Source organism: Mesoplodon mirus, assembly GCF_964341445.2.
Source record: "Mesoplodon mirus genome assembly, chromosome: 5".
Lineage (NCBI taxonomy): Eukaryota > Metazoa > Chordata > Mammalia > Artiodactyla > Ziphiidae > Mesoplodon > Mesoplodon mirus.
The window spans coordinates 129,828,584-129,846,700 of NC_138980.1; the positions used below are offsets into that span (position 1 = coordinate 129,828,584).

Consider the following 18,117-nt stretch of genomic DNA (forward strand, 5'->3'; position numbering starts at 1 on the left):
CAATTTGAGTTCAAAGTCACACAATAAATGAATGGCAGAGCTGGGATTCAAAACCAGATTTTTGTTCCGAAGTCAGTGCTGTCAACCGTTACACCCTACTGCCTTTCTACCAAGTGCAGTGAGGACATTTCAAGCAGAGAAAATAGTGTAAAGGTATGACATATGGTATGGGGTGAGTGGGGGCAATGATAGGAGACGAGCCCTGTTTGGAGTTGAATTGTGTCCCCCTAAAAATTCATATATTGAAATCTTAATCCTCAGTACCTAAGAATGTAACTGTATTTGGAGTTAGGCTCATTAAAGAGGTGATTAAATTCAATGAGGTCATTCGGGTGGGCCCTAATCCAATAGGACTGGTATCCTTATAAGAAGAGATTAGGACACAGGGAGAAGATGGCCATCTACAAGCTAAGGAGCAGGCCTGGAACAGATCCCTCCCTTTAGGCCCTCAGAGGAAACCATCTCTGTAGATACCTTGACCTCTTAGACTTCTAGCCTCCAGAACTGTGAGACAATAAACTTCTGTTGTTTAAGGCTCTCACTTTGTGGTACTTTGTTATAGGAGCCCTGAAAACTAATACAAGCCCTTAGGAGTAGGTAGGGCCAGATCCTAGAAGCACTAGGAATGGACTGGTGAGTTTTCAATCATATTATCCAGCTGAGTCATAGGATCTGACAAGCGTTTTATAAAGCTCGCTCTGATGGCTCTGTGAAGAGTAAGACTTGAGGCTTGGTGGGGTCACGTGGAGGGGCAGGCAGGGAATTATGACGGTCTCATCCAAGTCAGGAATGAGGTGCAGGAGATGGATGCCAAAACCACCAGGAGGAAGACAGCCACTCACTTCCCCTCCCCACTCCCAGCACCAGCCTCTGAAGCCATCTCAAATTTCCCACCTGTCCCTGAATAGGCCACATGCCCACTCCCTCTTGTGTCTCTATATCTTTGTACATGATGCTCTGACTTTTTCACGTTTAATGATGCTCCAAGACCCAGCTCCAGGGGAATCTCCTCTAAGAAACTACCTCCAGATCAGTTGACACTCTTTCTTCTTTGCTTCTATAGCCCTTCCATAGCACATCTCTATCATGATCCTCACCTCCTGTTCTGTGATGATTTGTTCCATGCCTGTCTCTTCTATTAGATGGTAAACTCCCTGAGAGAAGGTCTAGCCCACTGACTAGTGAATGGAAATTCACAAAAGATGTGGAGTGAATGAACAAAATAAAGCCTTTAAAAAGGTACAAAGGACCGTAGAAATCAAAGGGAGAAGTGGCTTCTGGTTCCACATGGTTTGTATGAAAGTACATCATAAATCAGGCGTTTGAGAAGATATGGATTCCAGAAACATGACACGTGTACCTGTCTGACAGCCTTGCCCTTTCTCCTTCTGGATAGAAAGAAACACTATGAAAAAATAAAATATACCTGATGCTCTAGTGGGCTTTAGGGGAAACCACGTTAGGAACAGCATAGGGGATTCCGAGTGCTTGCTTACTTAAGAAAGGGTGATAAATGGGTTGAATAATCCCAATACTCAGTGGCCTCGAATGGATGTCTTTTTAATTTTTTTCCCTTGGGTAATTTTCTATGTCAGATTTGGGTTTTAAACTCACATTTAGTTAAGTATCTAGAATTTAGAAAATGACTATTGCCTCAGTAGTCTTCAGATCCATCAAAATGTCTTGGTTATAGCTCTCATTTTTAACTTAAAGGCAAAGAATCAAGAGCAGTTATCATTAATCAGAATTCAGATGTGATGACACTCATCTCTGTACTGTCTTCTGAGGTATAGACCATGAGCGGCCCCAGTGTCTGGTTTTCAATGTGTCTCTCTCCTGAATGATATTTTTCTCTGAAGTTTAATTTTCTCTGTGGGTTATATGAGCATTCTTATTTTAGGGTTGATGTCATGAAATCTAGAGTTTAAATGGCAGAGGTGATTTTTAACTTTTGGCACACATTCTTGATGGAGCAGCCATCCTCAGAGGTACCTTTGGATATCAGATGATGGGGGTGATGCTTATAGAAGCCCTGTTTAGAAAAATGATGTTACTGAACCTGTATTAATTTCCTAGTGCTGTGGTAACAAACTACCACAAATTTGGTGGCTTAAAACAGCAGAAAGTTATTCTCACAGTTCTGGAGACTAGAAGTAAAAAAGGAAGGTGTAAGCAGGGCCATGCTCCACCTGAGGACTCCAGGGGAGATTCTGTTCATTGCCTCTTCTAGCTTCTGGTGGCTTTAGATTTTCCATGGCTTGTGCCTGCATGACTCCAATCTCTGCCTCCATCTTTACCTCATCTTCTCTTCTTCAAATCTATCCTATCTTCTCTTGTAAGGACATTGTCATTGGATTTAGAACCCACCTGGATAATTCAGAGTGATCTCATCTTAAGATCCCTAACTTAATTACATCTGTGAAAACCTTTTTTTTTTTTTTTCAAAATAAGATCACATTCACAGGTTCTGGGGCCATAGAACATGGACATATCCTTTTGGGTGCTACTACTGAACTCACCACAGGACCGAGAGTCAGGAAGCCCTGAAGGTAACAAAGGTGCTTTCCCAGTAGTGGTGATGGATTTATACAGGTGTACATATAAGCTTTTGCCTCCTTCACCCTGAATGTAAAGTGAATACACACCAACTAGCCTAAATTAGAGGTTGAAGCAGGGATCGCAAACTGGTGGGCCAAATGTCAGCTCTAATCAAGAGATGTGTTCTGATTGCCCTCCATGGTGCTTTAACATTTTTGAATTAGTTGAGTGTATGAAAAATTGGAATATTTTTACATCAAAGTCCCAGGTTACTGGCTTTTCTTGTAAGTCAGATCTAACAATACTGGGCTCATATCTCCTCTCAGTAACCAGGCTGGAATCGGGATAGGAGCTGCCCCTTTAGATGGGGTCTGAATTCTCTAAGTTGCCACAGTCCTCACCACTCCCTGTTGTTTACCCCAGGGCCACTTTACTCATGGGAATTAGTTGCTTTGTTCCTGAGTTTTTGAGTTGGCAATCCTTGCCCATGGGCGTGTTATCAAGGACAGCTAAGCACTCTGGTGGAAATTCAAGCAATGACCCTGATTTGCTCTAACCATGGAGCTAAACTACAAATTGTTGTCAAAGAGTTTGTGTAGACAAAGATAATGAGCCATTTTAGATTCACCCTGTGTATCCACTGGCAGCCAAGACTCATAATCCAAAGATGTACAGCCTGTTACTATGATATAGAGCCTACATTTTAATAGTCTTAACTTCTTTCAGGCCCAGCCTCATGTAAACATGATTTATAATCTTGAATTTGCAAGACCAACTTAACTCCAGAAGACTTGCTTGTTGCTTTATGTATGGACCAAAGGTTTTATCTGTTTTATAACACCCTTTATATAATATGATGAATATTTTTCTGCTCCTGGTAAAATTTGTTTGTTGAACTTATATCCACAGAGCTTACCTGAGCTAAATCTCCTAGCATCTCATTACCCAAAACCTTTCTCTGAGGACACACAAGGTGAAAAGTAAAAAGGAAACTCTCTTTTCAGCAGGAGTGGTTTTAACAGATATCTACTGCTTTTGCTTTGACTCCTGAGTCCAGATCATTAAAGAGTTGGGAATAGTCTTGAAATACAGAGATATAGAGACTTTCAACATGCAAGACTCATCTATTACTTGCAATTAGAATGACAGTTGGCGGTGAATAATTAAGCAAACACTGACCTTGCTAGTGTTCCTACAGAGGTATTTTCTCTGGGATTAACTGTTCTTGCCCAGATTTCCCCATGCCATTCTCAATAATAATAATAATAATAGGCATGATTTCTGTCTGTAGCGGGGAGATATATTTTCATGTGTATTATTCTCATGAACAAAATCAAATTTCCTTTATACATTTCTTGCTTTTTTAAATACATCCCAATATAATAAATTCAGGATTATTTTTTTAAAATCACATACATGCTTTCTAGTGGGTCAGACCTGTGACATCTTTATTCATTAGCAATGAATACCAAATTTATTTAATTTAGCAGAGACAGTCTAGGTTAAGTGACTTACTAAGTGGCAAATCGTGCACTCAGGGTATACATAAAGCCATCACTTTTAAAAAATCCCACCAAAGTAGATTCCACAGAAGTAGAGATGTGAATAGCAACAGACTGGATTATAATCTATTAAGAAGCCACCTGCCTTAGTGCGTCAATGAAGAGAATTTCTTTGTAGTATATGATACAGAAAGAGACCTTCACTTTAAGAATGATTAAATAGCATGTCTTAAAAGAAACATCTCACTGTGTACTTCATGAATGATGCAATGACACAATAAGAAGCTTAGCTGCCCACTTAGGTAATCCACAGAGCAATTCTACCCATTTTCATTGAAAATATTTTGGAAGAAATTCTTCTAATGGAAGTAAGACAAACTTACTTCTGATCTTTTGCTTGAAATTTGAAGGAGCCGAATGGTAGAGGGTGGTCACTGACTCTCAGGGACTGCCACCAGATTTTTCTCTGTGAATGATGCTTATTGAAGATCATGGTGTGCATTGAGCAATGGGGCAGGCCCAAGAAGAGGAATGCTGATTAGCAAGACATGCAGGCTGTAACTTCCCCATCCTTGACATCTGTCATTGGTTTCTCTGAACAGTGAATTCCATTCCTATATATTACTTTGCAATAGTTATAGAGCCAAAAGTGTAATTAATGATGATAAATAGCTATACGTGAGAATACTGCAGCTCAATCCATCTTCATTTTTCAAATTGTTGCTTCTTTATAGAGAAGATAGGCATGGCCATTAACGCTGGCAAGGCAAGCCTGACTAAGCAGAGATTGACAATGAAATGATTTACAAAACGTGTATTCCATTGCACATGGGCTGCAAAGCTTGTAGTTACTTTTTCATTCGTTTTTCCTAGTAACAAAATAATCTTGAGCCATTAGCTCTTGTGTTTGAAAACTGTCCTCCCCAAGAACACAAGACTTTAACCTCCAAATAGGTTAGTTGGTTTTCTTTGCTTTTTTTAATGTTTATTTATTTATTTTCTTATTAGTCATCCATTTTCTACACATCAGTGTATACATGTCAACCCCAATCTCCCAAATCATCACACCACCCCCCATACCCACCGCCGCTTTCCCCCCTTGGTGTCCATACATTTGTTCTCTATATCTGTGTAGTTGGTTTTCTAAATGTCTTTGTTAGTAACTTTTTTTCATTCTTTAAGCTACAATAACTTCAGTACTAAGATCACCATTGATATAATAAGTATTTAAAAATTATCTAATGAATACCTGCTACCGTAGAGAGCTCAGGGAAGAAGAGGACAAACTAATAGGACATGATCTCAGCCCCAGGTAGCTTGGGATCCACTGAAGGCGGTGACACGCACCAAGAGAAGCATTTAAATAGCAATATTAGAGAGACGACAGAGCAGAAGGACTGTCACAAACAATGAATGTCAGGATAAGCTGGGGTGGGTGGGGTGTGAAATGCCAGTATAATGCACAGAAATGGAGAAGGCATCTTAAGGAAGTGTGATACAGGTCCAAGAAATTTAGCTATAAAACAGCTGGATTTGATGAAGAGCATAGTGATAGAGTGTATGGCCTCTGAAAAGCAGTTCCCCTGGGGAAGTAATTGAACATCTCCATCCACCAGTTTCATCATATGTAAAATGGGCATAATAATAGTCACTATCTCACAGGGTTGCTCAGAAGACTGAATGAGACAGCAAACATAGCGTGATTAACGTGACTGGCCTGGTGTCTGTGCCACCCTGGCAATTATTATGTTCCAATTATATTCTCCCCAGTAGCTCCAAAGTTGGAACTATTTCCAATTTCCTCAATTTCTAAAATAATTTATGATACATACTGTAGATAAGTGTCATGAAACATAATTAGACATGTTGACTTTGTTTCCTCCATTGTAGCCTAAAATGCCTTTTTGAACCCTTTTATGCTTCTTGTCTCCATGAATTTTTATAAGTTAAACTCCTAGAAGGGCCTTCTTATGAATCATTACTAGACAAATAAAGCTTTTTAATTTGGGTGCATACGTGATTTGACAGCTACAGAGTTTGGCCTGGCCCCAGGTTTGCAGATTGATAAATTAACAACCTCTCAGCTTGTCTGCGTGTGTGTGTGTCTTTGCTGTTTCTTTTTCCTGAGATTTGAAGACCCATGATATGAGCAATTTTCTAAACTTATGGCATCCTTCTGGCACAAATCACTGTCCCCAGAGGCTAGTAACTGGCTTCGGTTGCTGTGTGAAGAATCCTTTAACACCACCACAGACATCTTGCCCAGCTAGGCACTCCCTCTCATGTCTTCCCCCACGACCCTGGTGGGTTCAGCCAGGTGGGTAGTTTGAGCCCTGGGGTAGGGTGGAACTTTGTAAGAACCCAGAAGCAGTGAACGTGAAGTGAAATGGGGGCACCTAGATGAATAGGAGGGTGGTTTTGTGACCTTCCTGGCACCTCCCTATCTCTTTGAACTATTTTAGCCCCTTCTTGCATAGGCATCCTCTTCCTACCGCCCACCCCTCCTTCCCACATACACCGGGGACCTATGGGGTCTCGACAGGATTCCGCCAAGATTACAACACTGGTCTATAGACATACTGACTGGGGTTGCCTCATCAGCTCAAGTCAGGTGCCAGCAAACCTGCCAGATGAGGCCTCCTTTCCTGTTTCCCAAACTTTCCTGCTTCTAAGCCTTAACTGGGACACCTGAAAGAATGCAGATTCTGATTTCATGGTTCTGAGGTAGAGTCGAAGTGTCTTTTTCATACAGCCCATGTGATCCTTATGATCTGGCAAATCTGGGAAACACTGATGTAGCCTTCATAGGGCACCCATCGCATCCTGACATTGGATCCTTGCATGTAAGAGGGGTGTGTGCTTGCTTGTGTGTGTGTGACCTTCCCTGATGTCAAACCACAGTTCTGACCACAGAGTCAGAGGCCTGGAAGTTTTTGAAGAAGCATCTAATGCCCAATCTAGTTTCCAGGCATGTAAACTTTGAGATGTAAAGTTCTTTAATCTTCACCTAAAAGTCTATAAAAAAGGAAAATTCCAAGTTCCAGTTGCTCTCTTTATTAAGCACCTAGACAATTTTGCATCAGTAGTGAAAACTTTCTAGAAACTGGCTAGAGAGGGAGGGAAAATTAAGTATTTGTTGAGAAAAAGAGAATGAATAGATGCGATAGCTGTACTTTGAAAATTTACTAAGCCTGCTCAGGCCTCACTTCTGAAGATTCATAAACCTTTAGATTTAAAATTCTTTACTTTTAGATTTAAAATTCCATTGTTACTTGAAGAAAAAAGTATTACCTTATATATGTTCTAAAATTTTCATAGTAAAAAATACAAGGTGTATTATCTAAAAACGACTTTTCTCATAATATTTTTCTGTTTGGTGCATTTAGGGATATGAAGATCTACAGAATAAAAACGTTCTCTTGAGCCTTATCAATTATATGACCCTCATCTCTCCTGCATATCTTCAGGAAAAGGAGACATTTTTTCCACCACTTGTACAGATATCTAAATAGGTAGCGTTCATGCCCAGGAATAATACATTTTCTCCTTGCTGATAGCAACTGGGCTGAGCCACTCTGTAAATTAACTCCCAGTGTTCAGTTTTAAATGACATGAATTGTAGGATGGCAAGATTTTTTAAATTAAAAAATATTTATATTTGACCGTTAGTAGACAATAGTGGTGTATCAATAATAATTTCCTGATTTTGATCCTTGTACTGTGGTTATGCAAGATTGCTAACATTTATGGAATATGGGTGAAGGGTATATAGAAATTCTTTGTGCTATTTAAAAAAATTCTTGTGTGTCTAAAACTTTCAAAAATTAAAAGTTAAAAAATAATGAGTAATTTAAAGTTTAGGTATAATATGATAAAAATTCATGTATTTACCATGAATGTCAACATTCTGCCTTATTTGCCTCATTTTATTTTTTTTTAAGGCAAAGCTTCAAAGAGACAGTCTGCTTTTATATCACTTTGTTCTTCCACTAGCAGTGAGTGGAAGTGCTTAGTACTGTTAGACTTTCTAGTTATCTCCACTACGATGTGTAAAGAATGTAGTTTGTTTCAATTCTCATCACCTCAAAGACTAGTGAGGTTGAACATCTTTTAATAGGCTTATTGGCCATCCAGGTTTTTCATTCTTTATACTGTTGTTCTTATACTTTATAGAAGCTTTTGCGTAATCTGGAGATAAGCCCTTGTTTGTAACATGCATGCAAATCTCTTTCCTCACTTTGTAGCTTGCTTTGTTTATTATATCTTTTGACTGGTATATTTTGCATTTTAACATAGTCACAACTTCCCATCTTTTTTGTTTTGTGCTTTTTGTATCTTAGATAAAAATTTTCCACCTTCCCAAATATCCTGATAGTTTCTGATATTTTGTTCCAAAAGTTTTGCTTTTAACACTTAGGTTTTAATCTTTATGGAATTTACGTTTGTGACTGTTTTGAGACTTGGATCTATTTTTATCTACTTGTTCCAATTTAATGAATGATTTATCCTTTTCCAACTGATTTTTAATGCTACATTTTATCACAAGTTCTCTTATATGCTTGGACCTATTTTTTATTCTCTGTACTGTTCCTTAATTTATCTGTCTATTCCTGCACCAACACATCCCTTTAACTTTACCATAAGTTTAAAGTAAGTCTTATCAACTTGTAGGTAAAGGCTTCCATTCTTTTTTCTTTGAAATTATTTGGAATTCTCACATATATTTTGAATATGGTTGTCAAATGAAAAATATTTTAAGGTAGTTTCTTTCTTATTGGAATATTATTGCATTTATAGATAATTTTGGAGGAAATAACTATGACATGGCACCGTCCTATCTATAAAGATGGCATAATTCTCCATTTATTGGGCCCTTCTACATTCTTCAATGTTTTAACTTTCTCCATAACTATCTTATAGATTGTTAGATTTCTGAATACCTTATTATTATTATTATTTTTTTTTTTTGCTTTTTTTTTTTTTTTTGCTTTTGCAAATGAGATTTCTTTCTATTTCGTTATTGATATCGTGTAGGAACACTATTGAGTTTTGGGCAGTAATTTTATTTTATACTTAGGAACCTTACTGAATTTTCTTATTAGAAATCTAGGTTCCCAACCCTTAATCCTCACTGGAAAATAAATAAAATGAATGAAAGAGTTGGAATTGAAGATCACAGGAGGACTTTTTGGAGACAACTAGGGATGTGCCATGAGTCGTTCCCACCAAATGGAAAGAGATGGGTGGGAGCTACTTTCTCCTTCATCTCTAGCAAGATATTAGGGATTTAAAGAGCCTAAAGAAATGTGTCCTCTACAGCCTATGGTTCTAGGTGAACTAGGGCTCCTGACTTCCTGTGGGAAACGCAAAGGGGATGGCTGAGCAAAGGAAAGGTGGCTGTACTAGTGGCTTGGACCATTAGAATTGGCCAGGGCAAATGATGCTGGAATGTTTCTTATGCATGAGATATAGTTCAATGGAGAACATGCTTGTGTAGGGCCTTTACAAGTCTTGTTCAAGAGAACTGCCTCGATGGGTAAAAGACCACAACGGAAGGAAACTGTCAGATATCCAGGGAGTAGAGGAAGGAGCTAATGATCAGTTGGACTCGCCACTCCAGGGAACTACAGGTGAGAAACCCCTGATAATGGGGGAGGGATTGCTAAAAACCAAAAATATGCCTCTGAGAGATAGCCTTAACCCCAAAACTAGAGGAAACTAAGATCACCTTATGTTATTCAGAGTGACTCTACAGAGGATGAGATGGCCCTAAACTTCATTCAAGGATAGGGAAAGAACTAGAATAAATGTAAAAGGGCAGAGGGAAACAAAAAGAAAGTTGTTTTCTGATTACATCCCATGAGTCCTGCTTGTTTGGTGTAATCGTGACACGATAATATGAGAGGTACTATATTGTATCTCACCTCTATATATATTGTAGAGGTTAGATACTGGGCGCTCTGGAGCCAGATTTTTGAATCCTAGCTTTGTCTTTACTGAGTGTTTAACCTTTCTCTGCTTCAGTTTCCTCCTTTGTAAAGTATGACATTGTGCTGTTATGAGCATTAAATAAGTTAATATGTTTAAAGTGCCTCAAACAGTGCCTGCCATGTTGTAAGCAGGCAGCAAATGTTAGCAAAGATGATTAAAATAACTGTGTTTATAGTTAATTGTAAAAATACTCAATTACTACATAAAGTTCATGTGTGAGAGACACAATACACTTACTGAAGGTATTTGAAAATTTGGAAACAGTTTAAACAGCGCAACTCAATTATTTTCAGTGTAATGGCTTATCTGTCTGAGAACTTCAATTGTTTTTTTTTAAGATGAGAACACAGTTGTTGCTGTTTTTTTAAGTGTCAGGGAGTTTTTAAATTTTTTACTTATTTATTTATTTTTGGCTGCGTTGGGTCTTCGTTGCTACTTTTGGGCTTCAGTAGTTGTGACTCGCGGGCTCGAGAGCACAGGCTCAGTAGTTGTGGCGCTCGGGCTTAGTTGCTCCGCAACATGTGGGATCTTCCCAGACCAGGGCTCGAATCCGCATCCCCAGCATTGACAGGCAGATTCCTAACCACTGTGCCACCAGGGAAGTCTGAGAACACAGTTTTTTTTTTCCTTCTAAATTGAAGGCTGAACATTTTCATGAAGATGGCAGCGAAAGCGAAGAAGGAAGGTTGGCTGTGTGACGCCCCTGCCCCTCCCAATGCTGAAACCAAAGCAAAGGCTTTGACGGCCAAGGTGGCAGCACTGAACGGCACCCACAAGCACAAGAAAAAGAAGAGCCACACGTCACCCACCCATGGCAGTCCAAGATACTGCTGCGCCGAAGGCAGCCCAAATATCCTCGGAAGAGCACTCACAGGAGAAACACACTTGACCACTACGCTGTCATCAGGTTCTGCCTGACCACCGAATCGGCCACGAAGATAGAAACAACACAACATACCTGTGTTCACTGTAGATGGAAGGCCAACAAGCACCAGCTCAGACAGGCTGTGAGGAAGCTCTATGACTCTGACGTGGCCGAGGTCAATGTCCTGATCAGGCCTGATGGAGAGAAAAAGGCTTATGTTCCACTGGTTCCCAACCATGATGCTTTGGTGTTGCCCACAAAATTGGGATCACCTAAACTGAGTTCAGCTGACTAATTCTACATATAAATTTTTCACCATAAAAAAAGCTAATAAAGGCTGACTGTACCTCTAATTGAATATCACTAGTATTGAAAATTTCACAAAACCATGCTGGGTGGGCTCCACAAAAATTCATGCTAGGTGACTTTAGGGGCTGAAAAGCTTTTTTTGTTTGTTTTTGGTTTTTGCTTGTTTGTTTGTTTTTCCTCACCTCTTGTCAATTCCCTATTGATTTCCTTTTGGACTGCTTCCGAACTCTCCAGTCCCAAGAGTTCCATCCTATCCTCTATCTCGATCTCAAGACTACACACTAACAACTCAGAGAAGATCATTTGGGAAGTGGTGCTCCAACTCCCCTTTCTAACCCCCTATTCCTTCCCCTATTTGGTTTTGCTTTCCTAAAAAAAAAGTTTCTTCCTTCTTTCCAAGGTGAACTTCTCAATCCAAGTTCTCATTTCTGTCCACTGTTAGCTGCTCCATTAATTACCCTCTCTCAACTTCATGTTCAAATTTTCCTCCAATTTTTTTTATCTGCATGGTATCAGAATTCCCACACTAAATCAAGAGGAAGAAAAATATTAACAGAAGCTGAAATTCCTCATAACGAACCAAAATATCTCCAATCCAAAAGTGAATAAATAACACTATTTAATCAATCATAGGGTTGGAGGCTGGAGGTGGGAAGAGGTAAAGGGGGTGAAGAGACATATCCATAACACAAAATAAACTTCAATTAAAAAAATAACTTGGTTTCTTGTGCCCCCAGACAACTGCTGATTTGCTATCACTTTAGATGAGTTCATCTTTTCTATAATTTTATATAAATGGAATAATACAATAGGTTCTTTTTTTATCTGGATTCTTTCACTCAGACTAATTATTTTGAGATTCATAATTTTTTTATAGACATAGCTCATTCCTTTTTATTGCTGAGTAGTATTCCATCATAAGGATGGAACATAATTTTTTTTATCTGTTCACCTGTTGGGCACTTGGGTTTCTTTTGGAAGTGTTCTATCATAAATAAAGCTGCTAAGGAACACTTTTATACAAGTCATTTATGGGCATATGCTGTCATTTTCCTTGGGTAAATATGTTTGTGAGGAATGGCTGAGTTAGTATGGTAGGAGTATGTTTAATTTTTTTTAAGCAAAGGACAAACTGTTTTCCAAAGTGGTGTACCTCTCTGAACATTTTAAACATTTCCAACATCCATTTTTTTTTGGGGGGGGTAAATTATATGAATGGAAAATATGCAGAGTTAAATAGTGTGACTAGTACAAGATAAGGTTTCTAAAGAAAAATCATGTCTAGTCAGCTATGTTTTCGGTCAAGTCCTAGGAATATAATCCTCCGTGTCTGCTTTGCTGAACAACACACTTCGAGTATTCAACAACCTGAGCACATGTGCCAAACAGAAATGCATTCACCAACCAAATAGCAGCTGTCCTTGGAAGGGTGGTTGATGAACCGGCAGGGCTGTGGCAGCACTGGAGGCTAAGCAGGGTGGCCTTGTTCCAGGAGCCTAACTCTCTCATTCAGTTTAATGGTTTTGGCAACATGTGCTACTTATGTCTTCCTTATTTTGATGAAGCTTCCAGTTTTCATTACCCCCGTGGGAAATCTATTTTAAACAAGCCGCTGATGGCACTGTGTACATACACATACATGTTCACACACAGAATTACATATAGAAACCTAGATACCTTCTCTTGCTCCACTAAGACTGAAGGTCATAGTTGTGACTCGATCTGTGTTATGACCATCTGAGCAGCTTTTCACTTCTAAGTTACTAAACTGAGTGGGAAACCTGTGGCATTGACTTAGCAAGCTTCCCAAGCCAGGGCTAGGATAAGCAGGAGGTCAGTGTGGACTGGTGAGAGAAGCTGGATAAACTCCAGCCTGAAACTGTGGGGAGAGATAAGGGGTCACGCTGTGGCCACTGGAGGTGGCGGTGGGACAGATCATGATTAAGTACAAATGGTGTCAGGGTGGCTGACTGCATGTAGGAGGTGCTCTCCTGGGTACTGCTGATGGTTAGTCCCAAACTTTCTGCTGCATCACCACTCATCCAAACTAAGAAGAAAGTCTCCTTAGAGATGGCACTTTGGCAAGTTACTGGCTTTCTCCATTTAGTTTTGCTGCATTCCTGTCCCCTGCACTCTATAATGAATTAAAAAGCACAATGCATCAAAACTGTGATGCAAGACACTTCAGGGCATTCAGGCTTCACAGAGATTTGTAAGTTATAGCTCAGCACAGGCTTCAATGATTAACTTTTGTTTTTGGCCAGGCCCTCCCTGTTTTGCTTCCCTCCAGGCTCTGGTTCTTCCTCTAGGCTTGACCTCTGAGGCTTATTCAATTCTCAGCCCAAACCAAGGCAGGTCCACTTTAAGGGATCACGGTCTTTTCCTTACTGACTCTTGGGCTCCCTGCAGTTTCAGGGTGAAAGGGTCTTCTTGCACTGACCTCAACCAGATCCCTTAAACAAAGGGGGAACTGTGCCTTACTCTCCCCTTCTCCATTCTGGGGATCCCAGAGCATCTTACACTCTTCACAGATAACAGCTGCCATGTTTTCCCCAATTCTCTGGTTCTTTTTAATTCCAAACTCTACCCTCTTTGGAGAAACTCCCAATTCCCATTAACCAATACACTTCCCTCCTTTCAGAAAACCACCTCTAGGCTGTGCCATCTCAGATAGCACCACTGTCATGAGCTCAGTGGTTATAATATAAACTAACAAAGTTCACTGGGAATAGTACTGCCCTAAACTTAGTTTATGGAAAGGACAGGCTTTTAAGTAAAAAAGGCTGAATTCATTTGCTAACTGGGTAACTCTAGGCAAGTTACATTGAACCTGTTTCCTAGTCTGTGAAATGAGGATAATAATATCTATTTCTCAGGGTTGTTTATGAAGATTGGGTGGGATGTTGTGGGCAGAATTACTCTAAGCCATGAGTTTCTTTTAATGCATATGGTCAGGGAGGGTCACAAAAGTATCAGGCTTGGTTTCAATCTCGACTCTGGTACCAGCTGTGACCCTGAATAGCTTACTTAATTCTTGGAGTTTCAGTTTCCTCATCTGTATAATTAGGCTCATGATACAAAATCCCTGAAAGGATTAAATGAGACCAGGCATTTTCATATGCACTGAGCCTAGTATTTTTGCATAAAATGACACAGATTGGGCTTCCCTGGTGGCGCAGTGGTTGGGAGTCCGCCTGCCAATGCAGGGGACACGGGTTCGTGCCCCGGTCCGGGAGGATCCCACATGCCGCGGAGCACCTGGGCCCGTGAGCCATAGCCGCTGGGCCTGCGCGTCCGGAGCTTGTGCTCTGCAATGGGAGAGGCCACAACAGTGAGAGGCCCGCGTACAGCAAAAAAAAAAAAAAAAAAGACACAGATCCAAAGGTTAATATAATTAGAGAACTTAAGATGTCAAGACTTCCTGGAATTCCCATTCTGCCAAAAGCAGAGGATCCAGTACTTTCTGCTTAACCTTGCTGATAATTTTCAGATCCAGACCCCAAGAAAAGCAGTCAGGGAACACATTACTTTCTACCCAATTCTGAACAACTGGAAACAATTGGACAGGAATGTGAACATGACTCTCACCTTCAAATTCATAAGAGCTGTGGAAGAAAATGCCAGATGGGGTTTGACATGAACTTCAGGGAGCCAGTGGCCCCAAAGCCTGACTCTTCTGTTACTCATGCCTGATTGGCTCCCTTTCCAATTGGAAAGGACTTTCATCCCTTCTCCTATCTCCACACTTGGAACCCTGCTCCTATGTCACTGGAAAAAACTGAGGTCATCCAGCACACACTTCCTCGGTTTCCCTACATTCCACCTTCCCTCGTTCATCTGCATCCATCCTCACTGGTCTCCTTTCCTCTCTGCGTGGCTGACTCTTAATGCTCACCCATGCATCTCATTCTTTTATATGGGACCTCAGACCTCAGGACAATACTAAATTCCCTTGAATCATAAATTCCTTTCTTTCTACTTACTGTCCTTCTTTTCTTTCCTCAGGCGCAGCTATTTTCTTATTTCTCTCATTATATAATTGTTGTCCTCGACCCTGAAGCTCCTTCAAACTGCTCCCCTCCCTGTCATGACCAAAATTCTTCCATGAAGAGTCTATACACACCAACTCGGTTCCTTGACCACCTTATCACAGAGCTGCATCCGGCATCAGCCAGCACCATTTCCCACTTTCTGACCCCTCAAAAGACAAAGGTTTTGGTTTGGTTTTCAGTTGCCTGGACCCCTCTACAGCTGGTGACACTGCAGACCCACTCTTCTCTCTTGGAACTCCTCCCTCACCCTCCATCACATCCCTTCCCTTTGGTTTTCTTCCTATTTTTCTCATTATTATTCCACAGTCTTCTTCAGGGCCAGCTCAACCTCTGCCAGTACTCCCAGGCGGAGTTTGCCCAGACTCTGCCCATTGCCTTGCTGTTGTTCTTAGTTTATTCACATCCCTCGAGCAATCTCATTTACCCAGGACTGGCTACATGATTTGTGAGGCTTAGGGCAAAATGAAAATGCAGGGTCCTTTGCTCAACAATGATTACAAATTTCAAGATGACATGAGCAGAGCATGGGTTTCAAGCATGGGTCCTTGGCAACTGCACGAGTTGCATGTTCATGAAGCCGGCCCTGTGTTCAACTGTAGAACTTCAAGTGCACAGTGTCTCCTAGGTCTGCATTTCCAGCCCAGACCCCTCTTCTGCGCTCTAGGCTTAAACACTATTCTGTATGAACATCACTCCCTCTTACACCAGGTAGATTTTGTTTTACTCCTGATGCTTTCACTCACCAGCTGTGTGATGTTGGGCAAGACATTCACTGTCTCTGAGCTTCAGTGTCAGTGTAAAATCTGCAAGGCTATGCAAAAGCTTGTGCAAGTATCAAGCTGGTAAGTCAGTCATAGATGTTGATAATATACCCTATCAACAGCTACAAACTGTCCACCTTCATAAAAAGTAAAAAGTCCCGAAGCAGGAAGACTTGGTAGCTGCTACATTATGAGTGCTGGCTCCTTACCAGTGGTTTCGAAATTGTGCACATTAGGACAAATAAGTAGTAACCTTTGCAAAGAGCTTGGGACTAATTTTTGCCCCAAAGTGGTTATTTAAAAAAATACAGGGCTTCCCTGGTGGCGCAGTGGTTGAGAGTCCGCCTGCCGATGCAGGGGACACGGGTTCGTGCCCCGATCCCGGAAGATCCCACATGCCGCGGAGCGGCTGGGCCCGCGAGCCATGGCCGCGGAGCCTGTGTGTCCGGAGCCTGTGCTCCGCAACGGGAGAGGCCACAGCAGTGAGAGGCCCGCGTACAGCAAAAAAAAAAAAAAAAAAAAAAAATACGCAATATTATATTGCAACAAAAGAAAAAGGACTCAGAGTGTTCACTCACCAAAGATCTAGTCAGTCTGGTTCTAGGAACTTGACATCATGTGCTTTGATCTGATGGCCAGGCTCCCATCTCATATAAGCAAAGAAAGTGGACTCATGCAGCAAAACCAGACCACTGGGCTGCAAACGCCCACAGTGAGATTGCTTGTTTGGTGAGTGATGGGTGTATTTCCTAATTTCTATTGGACATAATCAAGATATCCTGCTGGAATCTAAAACTCAATGTGTCCCACACAGAACTCAACCATTCCCTTCCTTCTCAAAGCTGCTTCTTTTCCTCAGTCCTGTATGTCAGTTACTGACCACCAAGTCACTGAAGCTAAAAACCCGATCAGTTTGTACTGTGCTCTCCCTACTTCCCCCACCGGCAAACCCCGGCCCCCTCCCCAGACACATCGGAAGCAAGACAGAGAGTAAGCACATCTACAATCATAGAGAGGATGATGGTCAGATGTGACAGGATAAAAATAGAAAACAGCACTCTATGACAGTACACATCATAAATAAAAAAGATAATTTACCACATAAAATATTGTTTATAATAATATTGATTTCACATTTATAGCCCCAATCATATTAATACTATGATTGATATTCTTCTTACTTTTACCATTATTTCTCAGGTAGAATTACCACTCAGACTATTTAAAATGGCCCATAAATCAACAAGAAAAAGCACACATACATCGAGGAGTGTGCAAAGACAATGAGCAGGCAAGCCACAGCAATAACAGAGACGATCCACATCCTTCTCAAAAGGATCTCAATCTAGGGCTTCCCTGGTGGCGCAGTGGTTGAGAGTCCGCCTGCTGATGCAGGGGGCATGGGTTCGTGCCCCGGTCCAGGAGGATCCCACATGCCGTGGAGCGGCTGGGCCTGTGAGGCATGGCCGCTGAGCCTGCGCGTCCGGAGCCTGTGCTCCGCAACGCGAGAGGCCACAACAGTGAGAGGCCCGCGTACCGGGGGGAGGAAAAAAAAAAAAGATCTCAATCTGGTAATGATTAGGGAAATGCAGATTAAAATGATAAAATAATTTCCACCTATCAGATTGGTTAAGAAAGAAAAAAGGATGATTAGTTTTGACCAGGTGGTGGTAAAGGCTAGTGTCTGAAGGCAAACAGTACTTAAAACGCATATGCCTTTAAATCAGAAATTCTACTAGGTGGCTATGCTAAAAAATTCTTGCACATTTGCACAAAGAGACATTCACAAAGATGTTTCACTGAAACACTTTCTGTGGTAGCAAAAAAGGGGGTGGGATAACCTAAATGTACATCTGTTGGAAATAATTAAGCAAATTATATTCTATCTATACAAAAATATTAAAGAACAGATGAAAAGAATGAAATGTGTTTATAAATTCTAACTAGGAAAATCTCTACACATTGTTAAGTGAAGAACGGTTGTCATTTCTGTAAAATGAAAACAAAGTAAAACTTAATTGTATCATACTTACAGAAATTGTATGAACAGATTTGGAAAGGTCTGCACCCAATGATTAGGAGTGTGGGATGGGGAGTGT

The 18,117-nt window shown here is 40.8% G+C and overlaps 1 protein-coding gene and 1 pseudogene across 2 annotated transcripts in view; one reads left to right on the forward strand and one right to left on the reverse strand.

The window, feature by feature from the left end:
• PIK3R1 (phosphoinositide-3-kinase regulatory subunit 1) overlaps positions 1–18,117 on the reverse strand; it is a 342,820-nt gene that overhangs the window by 163,383 nt on the left and 161,320 nt on the right. Inside the window, exon 2 of the mRNA XM_082620676.1 lies at positions 10,990–11,090. The gene's annotated coding sequence lies outside the window, so the exon portion shown is untranslated. The remainder of the gene's footprint in view (positions 1–10,989; positions 11,091–18,117) is intronic.
• On the forward strand, positions 10,692–11,191 carry LOC309805403 (large ribosomal subunit protein uL23-like; annotated as a pseudogene). The gene has a single exon. The product of its transcript is annotated as a large ribosomal subunit protein uL23-like (transcript).